Here is a 13706-nt window from a genome sequence, read left to right on the forward strand (position 1 = left end):
GTAGGAAAGATAGAGGATTCAATGGATTTGTTAATGCAGTAATTGTAGATAGACTTCCAGAGAAAATATCTACAGTAGGGCTTAGTAAAGCTACAGAAAGACTTTCACATAATGTAAATTTAGCACCTTCTGGTGTAAGTGATGATTCTGTAGGCCCAATAAATATTTTGATAGGTAGTGACTATTATGCCTCCTTTGTAAAGGGTATGGTAAAGAAATGTGGTGTCACCCTTTTGAAGACTGCAGGAGGCCATGTAATGTATGGTAGGATTCCTCGTAATAATAATTCATGACTAGAGGAAACTACAAATACCATAACTGTGTGTCTTACTCATGAAGTTGTACCACAGTATAATTCTTCCATACAGGATGGTGTTGAGCCAGTGCATAAATTGTGGGAATTAGACAGCATTGGAATAAATGTAAATGAAGAAAGTCCAGACGATTCTTTTGCTCAGGAGCAGTACCTGAAAGATGTAAAATTTGAATCTGGACAATACTGGGTACGACTTCCGTGGAGACTGAACCATCCAGAATTGCCCACTAATTACAGAATGGCATATGGGCAGTTAAAGGCTCAGCTCCGCGAACTGAGTAAGACGCCAGAATTGTTAACTGTCTATAATGATATAATTTCTGAGCAGTTAATTAATAAATTTATAGAAGAGGTACCTCCTGAGCAAGCCAAAATTTATGGTCACTATTTGCCACATCACGGAGTGAAGAAGGATTCTAAGACCACTCCTTTGAGAATTGTGTTAATTGTAGTGCCAGGAGTAACAAAAATGTACCTAGTTTAAATGACTGTTTGATGACAGGTCCGTCGTTGACGGAAAAATTAGGAGATATCTTATTAAATTTCAGAGTAAAGAATTATGCCTTTATGGCTGACATAAGTAAAGCTTTCCTAAGAGTGGGTTTACAAGAGGCTGACCAGGATTGTACCCGCTTCTTATGGCCTGAGAATCCTAGTGACCCACTTAGCCCTCTGAAAACCTTTCGCTTTAGGAGCGTATTATTTGGTGCTACATCCAGTCCGTTCCTACTTCAAGCAATGATAAATGCACACCTTAAATGTACGGGAAGCCCATTGAGTAAGTAATGAGCAAACAATTTTATGTGGACAATTTCCTGGGTGTGACGTCAACTGAAGAGGAACTGTTAATGACTTATGGAGAGGCTAATAAAATAATGCATAGTGCAAATATGCCTCTGAGAGAATGGAATAGTAATTCGTCCAAACTGAAGGACAAAATAAGTAAAGATTACCCTAGAGATGAAGTGCCAAAATGTAGTAATGTATTGGGTTTAACTTGGGATACTGAGAGAGATTTGTTAATGTTAAAACCTAATAATTACAGTATGCCCAATAAATTAACTAAGAGAGTTTTGCTTGCTGAAGTTTCCAAATGTTTTGATCCACTAGGTTTAGTGTCACCCCTTACTATAAGAGGGAAATTATTAATTCAGGAAGCATGGAAACTTAAATGTGCTTGGGATGAAATTCTACCAGAGGAATTCATTAACAGGTGGGATGAATTAATTGGTAATTATGAGAAAATTCCAATGTTGGAGTTCCCACGCCAGGTGGCCAATTCAAATGGGAAAAATGTACTCCACATTTTTTGTGATGCTTCAAAATTGGCATATGGAGCAGTTGCTTACCTTCAATGTAATATCGTTATTTCTCTTGTTATGTCTAAGGCTAAAGTGTCTCCAATTAAATCACGTACCTTACCTCAGTTGGAATTAACAGCCATTTATGTAGGTGTCAAATTAGCTAATTATATAAGAAATAAGTTGCAGGAGATAAATATTAGCGACACTGTAATTTGGTCTGATAATGAGGTATCCTTACAATGGATTCGTAATGGAAACAGTAAAATTGTGTACGTACAAAACAGAGTCGCTGAAATTAATCAGATGCAAGAGAAGTATAATAGTTTGGGTCAGCATATGTTAACATTTAATCATATACCTGGTGAGGAGAATCCAGCTGATTTCTTGTCTCGAGGTTTACCTTATGCTAAATTTATAAATGCTGTATCATGGTTTAAAGGACCGAGCTGGTTGGTAAATAAAGCTAATTGGCCTGTACAAAAGGTGTATATTGCTCCTGTTGAAATTACTGTGACCACCGCTCCAATTGTTTGTCCTTCCTTAGCCATTGATATAAATAGGTATTCTTCTTTACCCAAACTAATCAATGTAACTAAGTTGGTGTTTAAATTTCTAAACAAGATGAATATTTCATATAAGTTTTCACATCCTCTTGAATATTGGATAAATAGGGTACAGGAGGAAATCTATGGAAATGAGATTAAATTGATGATGGAAAGAAAAATTGTGAAAGGTTCCATAAACAATATGAAGTTCAACGATGAGAAATTTCAATTACTCAGATATGGTAAACACGAGGAAATTAAATCTTCATCAGAGTACAAAAATTCTGGCCACAAAATAGAGCGAAACACCAACGTCAAAGACCTGGGAGTGATCATGTCGGAGGATCTCACCTTCAAGGACCATAACATTGTATCAATCGCATCTGCTAGAAAAATGACAGGATGGATAATGAGAACCTTCAAAACTAGGGAGGCCAAGCCCATGATGACACTCTTCAGGTCACTTGTTCTATCTAGGCTGGAATATTGCTGCACACTAACAGCACCTTTCAAGGCAGGTGAAATTGCCGACCTATAAAATGTACAGAGAACTTTCACGGCGCGCATAACGGAGATAAAACACCTCAATTATTGGGAGCGCTTGAGGTTCCTAAACCTGTATTCCCTGGAACGCAGGAGGGAGAGATACATGATTATATACACCTGGAAAATCCTAGAGGGACTAGTACCGAACTTGCACACGAAAATCACTCACTACGAAAGCAAAAGACTTGGCAGACGATGCACCATCCCCCCAATGAAAAGCAGGGGTGTCACTAGCACGTTAAGAGACCATACAATAAGTGTCAGGGGCCCGAGACTGTTCAACTGCCTCCCAGCACACATAAGGGGGATTACCAACAGACCCCTGGCAGTCTTCAAGCTGGCACTGGACAGGCACCTAAAGTCAGTTCCGGATCAGCCGGGCTGTGGCTCGTACGTTGGTTTGCGTGCAGCCAGCAGCAACAGCCTGGTTGATCAGGCTCTGATCCACCAGGAGGCCTGGTCACAGACCGGGCCGCGGGGGCGTTGACCCCCGGAACTCTCTCCAGGTAAACTCCAGGTAATAGAGAAATTGGGGCTGTATTTAGAGAACAGTGTAATTAGGTGCAGAGGTAGGTTACAAAATGCTGAATTGGGTGATTATGCTAAACACCCTATCTTACTGCCCAAAACTCATCATCTAACAAATTTGATTGTTCTAAATGCCCATATAAATGTAATGCATGGTGGGGTGCAAGATACCTTAAATTATATTAGGGAAACTTTCTGGATTCCACAAGGACGGCAAAGTGTAAAAAGGGTGATTAAATCTTGTGTAATATGTCGCCGTGTGGATGCCAGATCCTATATGTACCCAGGTCCTCCACCATTGCCAAAGGAGCGTGTACAATTAGTGAAACCATTTGATGTAACAGGTGTAGACTATAGTGGTCCAATAATTTTAACAGGTACGTCAAATGGTGTTCCACTGAAAGTGTATGTTTGTTTGTTCACTTGTACTGCTACTAGGGCAGTTCATTTAGAAGTGGCACAGGACTTGTCTGTAGAACAGTTTATACAACTGTTTCGAAAATTTGCAGCTAGGAGATCCTGTCCGAGGTTGATGATTTCCGATAATGCCACAAATTTTGTAGCAGGTGCTCAACACTTGATAGAATTAAATAATAGTAATGATGTTCAATCTCTGTTAACCCAGCGAGGGTGTACCTGGAAATTTATTACTCCTAGAGCCCCTTGGCAGGGGGGGCTGTACGAAAGACTGATAGGCACAGTGAAGAGGTGTCTCCGCAAAGTACTACTCCGGAAGAGAATTAATTTGGAAGAATTCCGTGCAGTGTTAGTGGAGGCAGAAAATCGTATAAATAATAGGCCTCTCTCGTACATGAGTGATACACCTGATGCAGATGTATTAACACCTTGGAAGGAAATTGGAAGCTGCCCCTGTCTATAGGGGTAATCCAGAAGAAAGTGATGAAGATTACAATGATGCAGCAGTGTTGTGTGATAAATTTAAAATGTTAAATAAAGTAATTGATCATTGGCCCAATGTGTGGTGTAAGGAATATCTTCTTACACTACGTGAACACTTTTATGATGCGACAGAGGCAGTAAATCGACAGACCATTCAACCAGGTGACATTGTGTTAATTGACACTGAACAACATCGAACATTGTGGCCTCTGGGGAAAGTATTGACATTGTACCCAGATGCACAAGGTGTTGTCAGGAATGTCAAAGTGTTGTGTCATGGCCAGGAAAGTTTACGCACAATTAATAAATTGATTCCCTTGGAATTAGGTGTTCAATCAAACGTAAATGAAAATCTGAGGGAAAGTGACACGAGTGATATGGAAGATAACGCAGACCAAGTGATGCCGGAAGATGAAATTGTAGTAAGACCTAATAGGAGAACAGCCACTCAAGCCAGAACTGGCTGGAATCGTCTCCTAAAGGAAGGAGTAATTTGAATCGTTTAGCAACGAACTCCGGCTGGCCGCAGTGTGGAAAATACTGTACATATTTTCCAGAAATTCAGTATTTATATGTAAATGGATGGCCATACTGTATTTAATAATATTTATGTCATAGAAAACGGAAAGCCTGCGGCTGGGCAGGGGGACTAGCCATCTTGGTTTTGAATTGTGTACAACGTTGGTGTGATGGGAAGGAATTTTCGTGCTCTAGAGGTTGAAATTGCGCTGACACCTCTCAAATAGGAGGCGAAATTGTTGGACATGCATTCCTGCATAACTTGAGATATCAGACGACTGGACAAGACAGCTCCAGGAACCTCAGATAAGCTCTCTAGATTTGTGTATAATTCTGGCCAGTGTTTTCATAAATTTAGTTAGTGAGGTTTTTCTGAGTATGATACAACTTAATATCCAGTCAAATTGGTGAGTGATATTAAGATATATTTTCCTTCTGTTATGTAATTGTGTTTATATATAATCATTTTTTAATATACAGTCCACAAATTTATATATTTACCAGAATTCCTGATGTATAATTCATTTAATTAATAGGTCCAGAGCAACTTGTGGTTATGACAGTGGTAGGTATCGAAGGGGGACATTTTTTGCGGCCTAGGTGTCCCAAATTCCTACTTGTCTATGTAACATTGATAAATAATAATTATCTTTGTTATCATTTACTGTTATGTACATAATTAGTTACATTCAGATAAATGAAATTTTCCACATTTAATGTGGTTTCCGTATTTCCCTATTTCTAACCAAGCAGCATTCGAAAATCATTTACAGCAGGTTACTGCCTCGGAATCAGATCAGCTGACCACCAGCTCCAGCAGGCGTCTTAAAACTAGCCCAAACCACTTTCCTCCCGTGCTGAAAAAAAAAAACTTGCAGTAACAAAAAGTGTTATCTACCACTAATTCCTTGTCATGCAGGTATTCATCTTGCATACATATGTGCCTCTGATGGGTGGTGTGGTATACCCAGTCATTTGATAATTAGGCATAACACAACACACACCTTTATCAATATAAGCTAAAGTGGTTGGGTCACTTACCTTTGTTACTATCTCCTCCAACCCTCCTTCATATTCCATCCTCACCTATCCTTCATTCCCCAACTTACCAAAGCTCTGGTCTAAACTTCTACTGTGTTTGTGAGTTTATTCGTGTGTGTGCATAATCTTTTATACCCACCTGGCCCCTGCATATACTTCTCAGAATATCTAAGAAGAGAAGAACCAGCAAAAACTAGTTAGTCAGGTCCTCAGGCCAGACTTGACCTCTGTTAATGTCATCCGGGTATTTTCGTAGGGCTTGCTAATTCTGTGATTACCTGTTATAATTATGTATCTATTTTTAGTTATTTGAGCAGATCATTGTTCATGTGAAAAAAGGATAAATAGTAGATAAAGCTTCTATAGTTACAAAGTTTCGCTCAGCATAAAACTTTATCAAGTCATGACTTGCTAGAGATCAAGTTTTTACCAAGGATGGGATCCGCAATGGTCGACTTCCGCAAGATGTGTACTGCTGGGTGAACAGCAGCAGCAGTAAGTACAAGGAAATAACTCCCAGCTACCTGTTTGCTGCTGGGTGAACAACAGCTGCAGGTGTAACCTTTGTAAGACTTGTCTTCGATTCTCTTTTGTCAGAGTACGACGCAATATGTGAAGAAATATTTCCCTGCACCTGTTCTGCACCTCTTATTTTGCAGATTTCAATTGTTGCTTCTTGTTGACGTTGGCAATAAATCATACTTACATATTTTTTAGTCTATAATTATTTTATTTTACACAGGTCCACACACAGGCTCACTTTGTATCATACACAAACAAGCGCTATCATACACAGGCTCACTCCTTTTTACTCCTTGATCGAAAAAAAATTAAACACTTTCCCGGGAATATTAACTGCGGAAAGTTATAACACAAGACAGCCAAGATGTGTAGCGTTAGTAAGTAAGTAAGTAAGTAAGTTTATTCAGGTATACACAAGTACAGTTACATAGAATTATCATACATAGCAGCATATGTGTAGAGAACCTAGGATAACCCAAAAAAGTCAGACAGAGTGACTTATTTCCATTGGGGTCCTTTGCGTTGTCTTTGTTGTAGTCGCTTTTCCCAATAGATGAGACCCACAACAGTCGTATTTCTGTTATTGTCACGTATTCCCCATAGATGAGACCCACAACAGTCGTATTTCTGTTATTGTCACGTATTCCCCATATATGAGATCCACACAGTCGTATTTCTTTTGTTGTTCCTCATTTATTCCCCATAAATATGACCCACAACAGTCGACTAACTTAGTGGAATCTAACGCTTAGATATTTGTTGGTAGATAGTGTGGCAGCAGCAGTGTACATGAGTCTCCCCTGGAACCTGGACTGTCTGGTTGTAAGCTCTGTGTTGTACAATTAATGTAGAAATCATCCCAAGAACGTTTTTGTCATAGTTCGCTTGGCAAAAACGTTCAGAACTGTCCAAACTTTCCTAGTGTTGATAAGTAGTTTGCGGCCCAGCATAGGAACAATGTTAATATTATCTTTCAAGTGTTCAAACTTTCCTAGTAAGAATAACCTGAACAACGTTGCCAAGTGCATTTACCAAAACTGCGCTGCCTGGTGTACAAAACACAGTCTGGCATACTTGAGGTATGGCAGGTGTCCTGGGTGCCACTTCAAGGGCGGCACCACGGAGCAGTTTCTATTCAAGTCAGACAAACCTACGGATAGCGAAAAAAAATTTCCTCAGATGTTTGATCTATCTTTGATTATCATGAGCGAGAATCACTAGGATGGCGAGATTGTTAAACTACTTATACAAATTATTAGGTAAAAATATAGTGGTGGAAGCTAGATGGCCACAAACCTCACAGTACTACTGCACAGCGCCATCTGGCACCAACAATATTCTACTGCGCTAACTAGCCACGTAGTCTAGAATTTTGTGCAAAATCTGTGAAACGTTTATTCACGAAGAAGGAAAGTGGAAGTGAAGGAGGGAAGAGATGAAAGTTGGAGGCGGAGGAAGCCAAGAAGTTGAGCAAGATCTTCAGGTCATAGTGTTGCTACAGTGACGTATGGTCCATGAAAGTCATGGTGCTGCTACAGTGATGTATGGTCCATGAAAGTCATGGTGCTGCTACAGTGATGTATGGTTCATGAAAGTCATGGTGCTGCTACAGTGATGTATGGTTCAGGTCATGGTGCTGCTACAGTGATGTATGGTTCAGGTCATGGTGTTGCTACAATGATGTATGGTTCATGAAGGTCATGGTGTTGCTACAGTGATGTATGGTTCAGGTCATGGTGCTGCTACAGTGATGTATGGTTCATGAAGGTCATGGTGTTGCTACAGTGATGTATGGTTCAGGTCATGGTGCTGCTACAGTGATGTATGGTTCAGGTCATGGTGTTGCTACAATGATGTATGGTTCAGGTCATGGTGTTGCTACAATGATGTATGGTTCAGGTCATTGTGTTGCTACAGAGATGTATGGTTCATGAAGGTCATGGTGTTGCTACAGTGATGTATGGTTCAAATCATCGTGATGCTACAGTGATGTATGGTTCAGGTCATGGTGTTGCTACAATGATGTATGGTTCACCAATACAAGGTATCATGCTCCACTGATACCTTTATTCCAGAACAAACAACCTACTGGAAGGTTAGCCAGATGGACCTTGACTATCCAAGAGTTCAATCCCACCTTTGAACATTTACCTGGCAAGTCAAATGTAGTCACAGATGCCTTATCGCGACATGTTAGTATAGTAACTGCAGACCCTCCATTTAGTGCTGAAGATGTAAAGAATGCTCAACGAACAGATCCCATGTGGTCTGGTGTGATTCGATTCCTGCTCCAGGAAGATCTTATTCTGACTGTGAAGCCACCAGCACCCATCAGTGACTTTGTCATGAACCAAGAATTACTGTATCGAACAGCCGAGTTGGGTACTCCTAGCAGAAGAGTATACCAGTTAGTAATTCCACAGTCACTAGTGAATGTAGCCTTACAGCTAGTTCACGATGTACCAGGTGTTGCACACCCTGGTATGGATCGTTCAGTAAAACAAGCCAGATTGAAATACTTTTGGCCTCGTATGGCAACTGATATTTCTGAGTATGTTAAGAAATGTAGTGTCTGCATGCAACATAAAGGTAATGCTAATGGTCCTAATCCAATCCAAGTATATCCAACTACTAGCGAACCGTGGGAAAGAGTTGCGCTAGATTTGTTAACAAATTTCCAATGTTCCCTCCAAGGCAACAAACATCTGTGTGTTATGGTAGACCATTTCACCAGATATTGTGAGTTAGTTCCTATTGCAGATAAGACTGCCGAGACAGTAGCTAAAGCGTTTAAAGAACGCATTATCTGCAGGCATACCACCCCTAAGACCCTAGTAACAGATAATGGAGGTGAATTCTGTAATGAGATTCTTGAAAATTTGTGTACCTTGTACAAGATCTCTAAATCCACCATTGTTCCTCATCATCCTGCCAGCAATGGGTTAGCGGAACGAACCAATAAGAAAGTACTTGATGTCTTGAGAGCCACTATCAATCCCAACAGTGAAACTTGGGATGAAGTTATACCTGATGTGCAGTGTGCTATAAATTCTGCTTACAATGTTTCTATAGGTGACACTCCACATTATGCATTGTACGGTGTAGATAAACGTTTGCCTTATGAGTTGTTATATTCTAGTCCGAAACCAAATTACAACCCTGATGATTTCATAGCAACTCGTACCAGCTTAGCTCAAAGTGTTTTTAGAAGAATCCGTGAAACACTTCATAAATCAACAGCAGAATTTACAAGAGTCGCAAACACTCGAGCAAAGCCTCCAAAATCAAAGTAGGTTCGAGAGTTATGCTGATTAACTTTAACAAAACGTCTGCAATGCCAAAGCTTGATCAAAAGTTTGTTGGTCCTTATCGAGTAGTTGAACATATCACTGGTAATAAGTATAAGGTTAGAGAGATTAGTACTGGTCAGTATAAAGAATCGCATTTAGATCATATGAAGTTAGTATGTGATGATAATGATGTTCCAACCCAGACTAATGTGACAGACTCTAACAATCCTCCTGATCCTGTACTCTCTTCCTCTGATACTCAGTCAGACGATCAACCTGAATGTCGTTATTCCCTACGTACACGACAGGTATTGAAAAATCCTCAAGTATCATTTGTAACTTCCAATTCAGATTTGCCTCAAATACAGCATGAGTTAGCCAATGCTACAGAGTTTGATCCTCCCAGAGATGACACTCATTCTGCATATGTCAATCTTACCCTAGCAGAGTTGGGGTTAAATGTAAATAACCTGTATAGATGAATAATTACAGTATCAACTTATCAGTATTCAAGAATTTTTTTTTTTGTGTTCATGTTCTCTCCGCATTCTGAGAGTTAACAGTCTAGATTTGAGTGCACCGAATCTGCCTTTCTGTTAAACACTTCTTTGTATATATTCCTTCCTCAGAATCCGTAGATCACATGAATACAGATCGATCGATCAAATTTTTTTTATCACTTCCATTGTGTAATCTTAACTTTGAGTTTCATTCGTTGAGTTTCATTCAATGACTATCATTCGATGAGTTGTGCTATATTATACCTTGTATTGCATTACAGTTTCAGTTACGTAAGCTTCCATTCCAATGTTCTACTTATGTATGTTATAATGTTTAATTGTTGTGTACTTTGACATTATATAGAATCAGCCCAAGCCGTATACCTGCCATCTCTAGTTTGTATTAGTTGTATGTCGGGACCACATAAGTTAGCGTCGCCGAGCTCTCAGTAGTAGTAACCAGTTACCAGTAACCAGTGTACCAGTAGATGACTCACTACCAACCGTCTCTGCCTGAGTCACTGGCTGTATTCATATTGTTGCTGACCTAGCAGGATTTCAAGCGCCCCCTCGCCCATGGGCACTCCTCAGTCAGTCTAGCCAAGGGGCAGAGAGAGGCAGGTTCGGCTGTGGCGCCCTTCCACATACTTCAGTTACAATATACGTACTTCCAGTCTACGTGAGTATTTTTACCCAATCCACGTGTTCGAACTCCCACATGATAATGGTGTTGCTACAGTGATGTATGGTTCAGGAAGGTCATGGTTTTGCTACAGTGATGTATGGTTCAGGTCATGGTGTTGCTACAGTGATGTATGGTTAAGGTGATGGCGTTGCTACAGTGATGTATGGTTCATGAAGGTCAATGTGTTGCTACAGTGATGTATGGGGCGGGTCATGGTGTTGCTACAGTGATGTATGGTTCAGGAAGGTCATGGTGTTGCTACAGTGATGTATGGTTCAGGTCATGGTGTTGCTACAGTGATGTATGGTTCAGGTGATGGCGTTGCTACAGTGATGTATGGTTCATGAAGGTCAATGTGTTGCTACAGTGATGTATGGGGCGGGTCATGGTGTTGCTACAGTGATGTATGGTTCATGAAGGTTATGGTGTTGTTACAGTGATGTATGGTTCAGTTCATGGTGTTGCTACAATGATGTATGGTTCAGGTCAAGGTGTTGCTACAGTGATGTATGGTTCATGAAGGTCATGGTGCTGCTACAGTGATGTATGGTTCAGGTCATTGTGTTGCTACAATGATGTATGGTTTAGGTTATGGTGTTGCTACAGTGATGTATGGTTCATGAAGGTCATGGTGTTGCTATAGTGATGTATGGTTTGGGTCATGGTGTTGCTATAGCGATGTATGGTTCAGGTCATGGTGTTGCTACAGTGATTCACGATTCAGGTCATGGTGCTGCTACAATGATGTATGGTTCAGATAGTGATGATATTGATGATAGTGGTGATAGTGAGGATACCGGTAAAGATCGTGGTAATATTGGTGAACATAATGATAATTATAGTGGTGAAGATAGTGATAATGATAGTGGTGAATATAATGATGATGATAGTGAACATAGTGGTAATAGCGATGATAGTCGTGATAGTGGTGGAGATAGTGATGATAGTGGTAAAGATAGTGATGAAGATAGTGATGATAGTGATAAAGATAGTGGTAATGATAATGATAATGATGATAATGTTGAAGATAGTGAAGATAGTGGTGATGATAGTGCTGATAGTGTGCAGAGTGGTGGTGATGGTGAGAGTGTTCAGATTGTGGTGATGGTGACAGTGTTCCGAGTGTGGTGATGGTGACAGTGTTCAGAATGTGGTGATGGTGACAGTGTTCAGAGTGTGGTGATGGTGGCAGTGTTCAGAGTGTGGTGATGGTGACAGTGTTCAGAGTGTGGTGATGGTGACATTGTTCAGGGTGTGGTGACGGTGACAGTGTTCGGAATGTGGTGATGGTGACAGTGTTCAGAGTGTGGTGATGGAGACAGTGTTCAGAGTGTGGTGATGGTGAAGCACTATTAGTGAGAATGACACGTCAATGTGATCAGTCATCTGGGAATCACCCTATATTTAGCAAGGTGACAGGGAGTGCTAGCGACCACCTAGCACTCCAGCAGCAACACGCACCTAACATTACCTCTCCACATTCTCTCCACTTAACCACATGTTGGAAGGAAGTGGAGAATTTTTATTTGACGTGCTCTTGGCGTATAAGCGTGGTAGCATTTATGAAGGTATTCAAGGAAAGCAGAGTGGCAGCACTCTGAAGCACGGGTGAGCAATAGAGTACCTACACTCTGAAGGACGGGTGAGCAATAGAGTACCTACACTCTGAAGGACGGGTGAGCAATAGAGTACCTACACTCTGAAGGACGGGTGAGCAATAGAGTGCCTACACTCTGAAGGACGGGTGAGCAAAAGAGTGCCTACACTCTGAAGGACGGGTGAGCAATAAGGTGCCTGCACTCTGAAGGACGGGTTAAGCAATAGAGTGCCTACACTCTGAAGGACGGGTGAGCAATACAGTACCTACACTCTGAAGGACGGGTGAGCAATAGAGTACCTACACTCTGAACGACGGGTGAGCAATAGAGTGCCTACATTCTGAAGGACGGGTGAGGAATAGAGTACCTACACTCTGAACGACGGGTGAGCAATAGAGTACCTACACTCTGAACGACGGGTGAGCAATAGAGTGCCTTCACTCTGAAGGACGGGTGAGCAATAGAGTACCTACACTCTGAAGAACGGGTGAGCAACAGAGTGCCTACACTCTGAAGGACGGGTGAGCAATAGAGTGCCTACACTCTGAAGGACGGGTGAGCAATAGAGTGCCTACACTCTGAAGGACGGGTGAGCAATAGAGTACCTACACTCTGAAGGACGGGTGAGAAAAAGAGTACCTACACTCTGAAGGACGGTTGAGCAATAGAGTACCTACACTCTGACGGACGGGTGGGCAATAAGGTGCCTGCACTCTGAAGGATAGGTGGGCAATAGGGTGCCTCCACTCTGAAGGACGGGTGAGCAATAGAGTACCTACACTCTGAAGGACGGGTGAGAAAAAGAGTACCTACACTCTGAAGGACGGGTGGGCAATAAGGTGACTGCACTCTGAAGGACGGGTGGGCAATAAGGTGACTGCACTCTGAAGGACGGGTGGGCAATAAGGTGCCTGCACTCTGAAGGACGGGTGAGCAATAGAGTACCTACACTCTGAAGGACGGGTGAGAAAAAGAGTACCTACACTCTGAAGGACGGGTGAGCAATAGAGTACCTACACTCTGAAGGACGGTTGAGCAATAGAGTACCTACACTCTGACGGACGGGTGGGCAATAAGGTGCCTGCACTCTGAAGGATAGGTGGGCAATAGGGTGCCTCCACTCTGAAGGACGGTTGAGCAATAGAGTACCTACACTCTGACGGACGGGTGGGCAATAAGGTGACTGCACTCTGAAGGATAGGTGGGCAATAAGGTGCCTGCACTCTGAAGGACGGGTGAGCAATAGATTACCTACACTCTGACGGACGGGTGAGCAATAGAGTGCCTACACTCTGAAGGACGGGTGAGCAATAGAGTGCCTACACTCTGAAGGACGGGTGGGCAATAAGGTGACTGCACTCTGAAGGACGGGTGAGCAATAGATTACCTACACTCTGACGGACGGGTGAGCA

This window comes from Cherax quadricarinatus, chromosome 3 (assembly GCF_038502225.1).
Source record: "Cherax quadricarinatus isolate ZL_2023a chromosome 3, ASM3850222v1, whole genome shotgun sequence".
Taxonomy (NCBI): Eukaryota; Metazoa; Arthropoda; class Malacostraca; order Decapoda; family Parastacidae; genus Cherax; species Cherax quadricarinatus.